The sequence below is a fragment of the Triticum aestivum genome, chromosome 1B (genome assembly GCF_018294505.1).
Source record: "Triticum aestivum cultivar Chinese Spring chromosome 1B, IWGSC CS RefSeq v2.1, whole genome shotgun sequence".
In the NCBI taxonomy this organism is placed as follows: domain Eukaryota; kingdom Viridiplantae; phylum Streptophyta; class Magnoliopsida; order Poales; family Poaceae; genus Triticum; species Triticum aestivum.
Genome location: NC_057795.1, coordinates 336,956,684 through 336,966,510, shown reverse-complemented (window position 1 = coordinate 336,966,510; position 9,827 = coordinate 336,956,684). Strand labels below are relative to the sequence as shown.

The 9,827-nt window shown below is 46.1% G+C and overlaps 1 long non-coding RNA gene across 3 annotated transcripts in view; it reads left to right on the top strand.

The window, feature by feature from the left end:
* The window catches only part of LOC123122599 (uncharacterized), an 8,047-nt gene extending 6,632 nt beyond the window's left edge, over nt 1–1,415 (top strand). For 2 of the 3 annotated variants that reach the window (XR_006460289.1, XR_006460285.1), the window contains exon 4: nt 988–1,415. This is a non-coding gene — a long non-coding RNA (uncharacterized lncRNA). The other variant, XR_006460286.1, reaches the window with a different exon arrangement.
* Nucleotides 1,416–9,827: the final 8,412 nt, after the last annotated feature.

The window sequence follows — 9,827 nt, the reverse complement described above, 5'->3', positions numbered from 1 at the left end:
GGCCCAGTTGGCCTGTGGTCAGCTGGGCCGAAGCCCAGGGGGTTTCTTTTCCTTTTTTTTTGTATTGTTTTTCTGTTTTCCTTTTATTTATTTTCTTTTATGTTTTTTTATCTATAAACACTTAGGCATTTAATAAAAATTTGTTTGTTGCATCTTAATTACCCTTGTAATATTCGTCAACCACCGAACAATATTATTTTAAATTTTGAAAACTTTTATTGTTTTCATCAATTTGAATTTTGAATTTGAACGGTTTCGAATTATTTCGAGGATAGCAACAGTAATTGGGATGACGTGCCATGATTAGCGTGGGATTACTGTAGCAAGATTATCCGGGCGTTACATCATAGCCCAGATAGACATTAGTCTTGTTCATCAGTTCATAGATAAGCACATCTATCAGCTCGGTGTGTGTTCTAGAAATAATTCAGATTTATTGGTTCATAAAATAAGCACAAAACTGTTCTCGTGCATGTATTTGTTTACTTTCTTTTTGAGAAAGTACTTGTTTACTTTCTTGTTTGGAAAATCGTTCATGGGTGATGGTTCATCGGAACGGCCCATACTCTTGCTCACGGCCTGGATCTGGCATTTGCCGTCGCCCTGTGCTTAACCAGAGTCCCCGTCCTCCCCATTCTCCACTGCAACAAGCAGCTGCTCTGTCCTGCTCGCATCTTCTGCTACGTGGTGACGCCTCTTTGTATTAATTGCACACATCTGATGTGTTCTTATAGTTAGACATTAGATGGATCTTTGCATCGCAGATCTTTGCGCTAGGTTGTTCTTATTTAGTTTGTTAGCATCTTCCTCCTATTTTTCTCATTGATCATTTGGAACACGGCCTGCTATCAAGTGTTTCTCTTACAATTTTGTTGTTGATTCTTGGACACAGTATACTTTCTCGTATGTTTCATTAAATAGAGCACATCTAAACCTAAGTCAGCACTCAGTAATGTCAATTTTGTGATGCATCTTCTTTCCTTGAAGATCTGCAGGAGTTTCGGCCAAGAACCATTGTTGGCCAGCAAGGTGTCGCCTCATTTTTGTGCAACAACGGCCATTGAGCTCGGTAAGCCTTGCACGAACAGGCTTCACAATGATGAATGCATGAAGATCTTTCCAGGTCCTGGCGACTGTGATAAAGGCAAGTGCTTATGTGGTTTTTGCTGAAGAAGAATGGCCTAGCTTACCTGGCGTAGCAGTACTCAAAGTCAAGTGTCGATGTTGTGGAAGCTTTGAAACTTTCCCTAGTTGCTTGACTACAATAACTATGCCTTTTGAGATTGTACCATTTGGTCATCTCTTGGCTTTGTATCGAACTTCTAGTCATCATGTTACAACTGTTCGATGAAGAAAATACATCAGTTAAAAAGCATTCAGGTGCTAATACTGTAGCGATCTCGTTCACAGCCGCAAACATCAGTCCAGTTGGCGGATGCGGAGGTGATTTTTCTATCTAAAATCATATGTGCTTTCTCCAATTGATTGTTTGTGTTAAAGATAGCGAGGAGAAGCTATAGGAGAAGAATTGTTGTTGTAGAAGTGTTTTTGCAAAAATTGTGTATGATCATGGAGCTGTGCATGTGTATGTAAATGTCTACAGTACATATGTGAACATAAAGGAAAATCATGTATGTTGATTGATGAAATTTCAATGTAAAATAATAGCTCACATGCATAGATGTTTTTCGCTCTGGTGCAGCAGTTCAACATGTATTATATCATCAATGCAATAATCAAACGTGTAAACAATTCAATATGTGTATAGAGAAATTTGATACCAGTTCAAAGAAAAACATAGCATCGGTCCTAACTTGACAGCCAGTAAGTTCGTGAAAGGAAAAAAACAACTTAAAAAGAAAACACGAGAAATTCTTGATTAAAAAAGTAATAAGTTCAATATGACGTTCGAAATAAGTTCATCGAAAAACACATAAGTTGTAAAATATTTTCACTTTGGAAAAATGCTAAAAAACACAAAAATTCAAAAAAGTTAAGTTCAAGTGGTAAAACAGGAGAAGTCCAGAACATCATCGCAAAACAAAGTTGAGTTCAAAAAAAAATTAAACACACAACATTTTCTTTTTGTTAAAAGTATTATTCAGTTCAACGATATAAAACATGCAAGTTCGGGGACGCAAATACCGTAAACTATTGAAAAGCTATGAGGAAAATCATACCAAAAAACAGAGTAAAATCTAGTATGTGAAAGCACGCTCAGTACAAACCCAGACGGACATACTTTCAAGTACTCTTTTTTCGGAACCTTCCAAAATTACTCCCCGAAGAATACATCAGTACAAACACACACATAGATCGGTACAAGTACTCTGTTTTTTCTGACGGAAAAACAACACGATGGGTCTCACCGTTATCCAAATTACTCTTAAACAGTTGCGAAGTAGCAACATGACTAAGTTTTGCATTTTCGATGGCTATCCAACAGTATATTATTTGCCATATTTCGACAAACTTTTTAAAAAAATCGCATTCAAAATCAAATTTGACCGTATTCGAAATCGTTTTTAAACCGTAAGGAATTAGAAAAACGTTTATATACGAAAAAGTTGCTCATTTTCCATAGCTTTCCAACGCCGTATCATTTGTGTCAATCCGACAAACCGTTTGCAAAAAATTGCGAAAATACATTTCGCCCAGAATTTCACCGTTTTTGAAATTACTTTTAAATCATATAGAATTAGAAAAAGCAATACATATATGGAAGATGCGGATTTTCACCAGCTTTCCAACGCCATCTTATTTGCTCAATTCCGACAAATGGTTTGAAAATTGAGTCCAAAATACGATTTGCGTTTTTGGTTTTGAAAAAAACGGTTTTTTCAAAACTGCTCTTAAACCACAATGATTTTGCAAAAATGTTCAATATACTTGAAATATGATTGTCAAGAGCTTTCCAATGATATATTACACTCCCCGTTCCGACAAAAAAATTACAAAAAGTTTTTGAACTAAAGAAGACGATCTGTTAAACACAACTGGAAGCATCAGTTAAACTGCTTCGAAAACATCAGTACAACCACCTGAAAACGTCAGTTCAAAAAGGGTAACAGAATAATATTCTATTATGCGTAACAGAATAGCCCAGATGTATATGTATATGTATATGTATGTATATATATATATATATATATATATATATATATATATATATATATATATATATATATATAATCCGAAAGTTAGCAGTCGTTGGCTTCAGCCCCCACGCATACAATGCGGGGGTGTTCGCGAAAAATATGCTTAATCACACTTGATCCAACGTCTTGGTCCCTTAAGGAGGTGATCGCACGTCGAACTAGGCAACCAGACTATATAGCTGTAACACTTTCGCTTAGCCATGGATGTCTAAAGTTGGGGCTACTATGTAGCCCCTGGTACCTTCGCGTGCATCCAAATACGGGCGCGTATGTACATGACCAGGAAATGACCCTTTATTAACGCGGAGGAATCCTAAAGATTCCGGTGAGTCTTCGAGTGGTTGATCAGTCTCTCGCTGTATCATGACAGTCAGTTTTCGGCTTTCTCTACTGAGGTGCTCATCCAGGATAATCAGGGCACAATCGCAGTAGTTCTCCTTTGGCCACCTTAGCCGATAATAACGGAACATAAGGCGGCAAACCCAGGAGCCGGGAAAACCCAACATTTGACCAAAGACATGATTCGGAGCTGATGCATATAAGGCTAAACTCGTGAAGTCGAACACTCCCGAAGGTATTCGGACTTTATAACAGATGATGGGCTCAAGAATGCCCATTCATTATAAACCCTGTGTTTCCAGGTACGTGCGTAAGTCTGTCGTGGCGAAATGCCAATAACGATAGTATCCTCTGTGGGTATGGAACCCATGGGATGGTTAAACAACAAGAGGCAATAGAAAAGGTTTACACCAGGGCTTAATCTAAAAAGAAACATGTGGAGCGGGGCCCTGCTGCACATCTGCGCCTTTGTCTCCGTTGTGCCGTATCCTGGAAGGGTATCGCGTGAACGTTGTCTGTAAAAGAGAGAACTCGTAGGAGAGTACAACGTAAGTATGCGATGGATAATAAAAGTGTAAGATGTTGGCCTGCTAATAGAGTTGAGCCAACTGTGGGGCTTTATTAAATATTTATAGCCCCTGGTGTCCTCTATGAGATTACATATACGGCGCCCAGGTTCAATTTTGTCCAGGCTACCGGACTCGTCTAACCGTGTCTGTGGTCTTAATGACCAGTCATGTTTTCTGATATTGGAGGCCGCTTATAGTCCTGCCGCCAGGGCCGTCGTGTGTTCCTCTGCGCGTGAGGAGCGCTCTATGGTTCCGCTAACGGTGATGACGCCACGTGGACCGGGCATCTTGAGTGTAAGTTGGCCATAGTGCGGCAATGCGTTGAAGCGGGCGAAGGCCGTTCTTCCGAGCAATGCATGATAGTCGCTTTGGAAGGGTGCAATGATGAAGAGTAGTTCTTCGCTTCTGGAGTTGCCTGGAGAGCCGAATGTTACCTCCAGTACGACGGAGCCCCTGCTGTAGGCTTCAACGCCTGGTATCACCCCTTCAAAGGTGGTGTTAATTTGGCTAATTCTGGATGGGTCTATCCCCATCCTGCGGACATTGTCCTCATATATTAGATTGAGACTGCTGCCGCCATCCATGAGGACGTGGGTGAGATGGTATCCGTCGATTATTGGGTCAAGCACCAAGGCCTCTGATCCTTCGCGCCGAATACTAGTTCGTCCGTCCAACTGATCGAAGGTGATCGAATAAGACATCCAGTAGTTAGGTGTGGGTACGATGGGCTCTATATCGCACGCGTCTCTATGCGCGCGTTTGTGCCTTCTCATGGATGTACGAGTCGCGTGGATCATGTTTACTGGTTTAACCTCTGGCGGGATTTTTTCTGTCCCCCAGTGTTCAGCTGGCAAGGATCATCCTCGTCTTCACTTGGTGTTTCCCTTCCCTTGTGTTCGGCATTTAGTTTGCTGGCCTGCTTGGAGACCCAGCACTCTCTGTGCGTGTGGTTCGCAGGTTTGTCAGGGGTGCCATGAATTTGGCATAGTCTATCCAGGACTCTGTTCAGACCGGATGGTCCCTCTTTACTGCTTTTAGATGGCATATTTTGCTGATTAGGTCGAGAGCCCCTGAATCTGGCATTAACCGTTGTGTTATCCGGGCTCTCTTCCTTGTTTTGGCGTTTGTTTTTATTACGCTGTGGCTTTCCGTTGCCATCCCTTATTTCGGATGTGCTGGAGTTGCTGGTGCCTTTACGGGCTAGCCAGCTATCTTCACCCGCGCAAAAGCGGGTCATAAGACTTGTTAGGGCTTCCATTATCCTTGGCTTTTCTTGGCCGAGGTGTCTGACGAGCCACTCATCGCGGATGCTGTGTTTGAATGCCGCTAAGGCTTCGGCATCCGGACAATTGACAATTTGATTCTTTTTAGTGAGGAATCTGTTCCAAAGCTTGCGGGTGGACTCTCCGGGCTGTTGGATTATGTGACTTAAGTCGTCAGCATCCGGAGGCCGGACATAAGTCCCTTGAAAATTGGCCCTGAAAGCATCCTCGAGTTCCTCCCAACTCCCAATTGAATTTTCGGGGAGGCTTTTCAACCAGTGTCGAGCTGGTCCCTTTAGTTTGAGGGGAAGGTATTTGATGGCGTGGAGGTCATCCCCACGAGCCATATGTATATGCAGGATAAAGTCCTCGATCCAGACCCCTGGGTCTGTTGTTCCGTCGTATGCCTCTATGTTCATAGGTGTAAAGCCCTGTGGAAATTCATGGTCCAGTACTTCTTCGATAAAGCACAGGGAGTGAGCAGCCCCTCTATATTTGGACGTGCTGTGGCATGCCGTCGGCTGTTGTTGTGTCCAGCGTTTATTCCGAACTGGTATTTGATTGGTATAATCGTTTTGATGACCACAGTCCTTCGCCGGGGTGTGTCCTTTAGATCCGTAGATGGACCTAGCTGCACCAGTTTTCTTACCCAGATGCTCACGTAGATCATGTGCAGCGTTGGTAGCCGCTTTGTTGTGGTTATGAGGCGGTACGTCTGGCCTCCTGGTCGTGTTACTCTTTGGTGGAACGGCCTTGTCGTCGAATTCTAGCAGTAGCTTGCGTTTTGGATAGCTCTTTGTATGGCGATCGTCGCCATATCTTTCTTCAGTGTCTAGCACTTTATTCCATCTGCGATTGAGCGTTTCCTGCGTGGCCTTGAGCCGTTGCTTCTGCTTCTTCAGACTTCTCGCTGTGGCCATAAGCTTTCTGTGGAGGTTATCTCGTTCCACGCATTCTTCCGGAATGATGAATGCATCATCGTTCGGACTGTCTTCTTGTCCTGGGCCGGTTTGATGAACTCATCCCTCTGGATCATTGTCATCGGGCGTCTGCTCCGAACTGTGTTCGGCGTGACCTGGCTCGTCCTGCTCCATCGCTGGTTCCGTATGGTCGTTGTTGCCTTCGGGGTTGACCGGAGTATCGATCCTTCTGGTGCTCTTGCTGCTATTTTTACCGTTGCTGGCCTTGGAGCAGCGTCTGTGCCGTTGCTTTGGTTTTTGCCCGAGGGTTTTATCTTCCGGATTGTCGCTGTCGTCCTCCTAGGGAGTGTCCACCATGTATATGTCGTGTGACGAGGCGGAAGTCCGGCGCCCCATAGATTCTAAATCTTCTCCTGCATCGTCGTCCATACCGTCGATGCCTTCGGAGTCGAGGTCAAGCACATCGGTTAAATCATCAACCGTGGCTATTAAGTGGGTGGTGGGTGGGTAACGAATTTCCTTGTCGCCTGGTTCCCACTCCAGCCGGACATAGTTCGGCCCGATATTTTCTGTCAAAGAGAGAGTTTTTAACGAGTCCAGCATGTCACCAAAAGGCGAGTACTGGAAGATATCCGTAGCAGTGAACTCAATTATCGGAGCCCAACCTGGATCGATTGGCTCGAGAGTGCGCGGACTGGAACCAACAACCGGATACGAATCCAGGGGTCCAAAGTCATAGGCCTCTATAGAGGTGAGACCCGTGTTCAGCTCCACCGCCGATGAGTGTGCAGCCTGCGGGACGGAGTCTAACCCTCCGTCTTTAGGCGACGCAGCCCACTCCGGATTCGAGTCCGGGGCTACTGCAGGGGTAATATCCCGAGTATTGTCCGACAGCAGGTCAAAGCCATGCCCGTCGTGGCTGTCCGGTGCTCCTGGAGCAGGCCCGAATCCGTCGAAGATCGAGTCTCCGTGAAGGTCAGCCATGTAGTTCAGGTTTCCGAACCTGATCTGGTGGCCAGGGGCGTAGCTGTCGATCTGCTCCAGATGGCCAAGCGAATTGGCCCGTAGTGCGACGCCGCCGAACACAAAAATCTGTCCGAGGAGAAAAGTCTCACCCTGGACCGCGTCGTTGACGATGATTGAAGGAGCCATCGAGCCCAGCAGCGACGACACAGAGGAACTCTCAATGAAAGCACCAATGTCGGTGTTAAAACTGGCGGATCTCGGGTAGGGGGTCCCGATCTGTGCGTCTAGGCTGATGGTAACAGGAAGCAAGGGACACAGATGTTTACCCAGGTTCAGGCCCTCTCGATGGAGGTAAAACCCTACTTCCTGCTTGATTAATATTGAAGATATGGGTAGTACAAGAGTAGATCTACCACGAGATCGTAGAGGCTAAACCCTAAGAGCTAGCCTATGATGGTATGCTTGTAATTGTGATCGGCCTTCTAAGGACCAACCTCTCCAGTTTATATAGACACCAGAGAGGGCTAGGGTTTACATGGAGTCGGTTACAAGGAAGGAAACACAATATCCGAATCGCCAAGCTTGCCCTCCACGCCAAGGAGAGTCCCATCCGGACACGGGCCGAAGTCTTGAGTCTTGTATCTTCACGCTTCAATAGTCCGGATGATGTATATAGCACGGCTGCCCGGATACCCCCTAATCCAGGACTCCTTCACCCTCCTCATCTGAAATCGGTCCCGCAACCCAGACACGCAAAATCCTCCTTCTACCCCTCAGCCGGAAATGTCGGCTCGATGTCGTGGTGTCAAAACCGGTGGGGGTATGCTGGTAACTTACCCTACATTTCGAACAAGCATGTCCCTAAGCCATGGCTCCCCCTACCTTCCCCTTCGCCCCCCATTCGTACACTGAGGCCGCCAAAACCCGCGAAACCCCATGCTCCTCCGTCGGCCTCCTGACCACCGCCCAGCCGGAGACTCTTCCCCGACGATGTCGTCCACCGCAATAGCTCGTCATCCCTCATCCACCGCACCGGATGAGGATCTGTCGTCGATCTCGTCGTCCCGCTGGATCAGCCTCCCCGTCCTCCACCTCCACGGAGTTGCCCCGATGTTCGCCTCGTCTATCGCGCCACCTCCATCCCCACAACACCGTCTTGACCTGCTCCAGCGGAACCGCAGCACCCTCACCAATTCCTCCGATGAAGCCAAGGCCAACTCGGCGCCACCAAGGAGGTTCTGCACTCACCACTGCATTTTATCTTTTATTCAATCTCACGGGGCTGCTGGTGCTCGATACCGAGAAGCCATGGCGGGTCTCCATCAATGGCGCCGTCGCCGGCCACTTCATCCACGGCGTCTCTCCCCCATGTTGTTGCTTCCTCGGCGGTGACTTCCACACCAGAACTAGCTGCGGCCGCTCCGGCTCTCGCTCGCGCTGCGGCTCTGTTCTTGCTGTCGGCCGTGCTGTTGCACTGCTCTTGCTTTCGCTCGTGCTGCTGCTCTGCTCTGCTATTGCTGTCAGTCATGCTGCTGCTCCGCTCTTGCTCTCGTTCATGCTCTTGCTCTCGCTCTTGCTGCTGCTGCACGACCTCCGGCAGCTACAGGAGTTGCTGCTTTAGCACTCGCTCGCGATGCTGCTGCACGACTTGCTCTCTACTAGTGCGTTCCCTACTCGAGCGTCTGCTGATTTAGATCACTGCTTCTCTTCTACTAGTGCTCGAACGCCCTAAACATCTATTGCAATGCTCTGCTACTAGTTCAATCAGTTTCGACAGAAAAATTCAGTTTCGACTGTAAAGTTTGGTTTCTTCAGTTAAGTTTAGAGTGAACAATATTTGCAGCATCTGTCGGAGTGGCCGTGGCGCGGCTGATGCGTTTTACATCTAGCACTTTTTGGTGATGTATTTTACATCATCTATTGCAGATGATATTAGAGTCCCACTTCATATTAACATTGTCTATCTTGTCCTACTTCGGCCTCGCCTCCGTACACCTCACCGGAGCTGCTCCAACAACGGAATAGTCCATCACAATGGAGCAGTACCCTCGGCACCGTTTCCAGAGGCCTCAGATCTTCTTCCACGCCTCCGACAGTCACACCAGCATCACTATCCTCCACGTCCAACCCAATGATGCTGAGGTCGACAAGGCTATGCCAAAGAGGTTGTACACTCGTCGCATCACTTTGTTACTCTGCATTCTTGTCGATCCCTCAGGGATCCTTTGCTATGGAACTACTATGGTACTACTATTCGTGCATTTGGTTAGAAGGAGTGTAGCAAAGCAAAACTGGAGGATTTTTTCCTTTGGTGTCTCTTTCAAAGAAAAAACGTAGGAATTTTTATATCCACTTGGACGTCCTTTTCAAATTAATATGCATGAAGAACAGAACTAATTGCATTACTGGCATAATAAGATTCTTATTTTTTTTCATTTTCACGTGGTTTGACTTTAATTTGACCATGTTTCTTCATTCCCGTGTTCTTCCCATTCATGTGAACCAAACACCCAGGTTGACAGAAATCCTATGTCTCCAAATGCTCTGTTTTGCACGTGCATTCCTATCATATTCCTGTGTTTTTCTTGTCCTTGCGTTTATAGAATCCTCCAA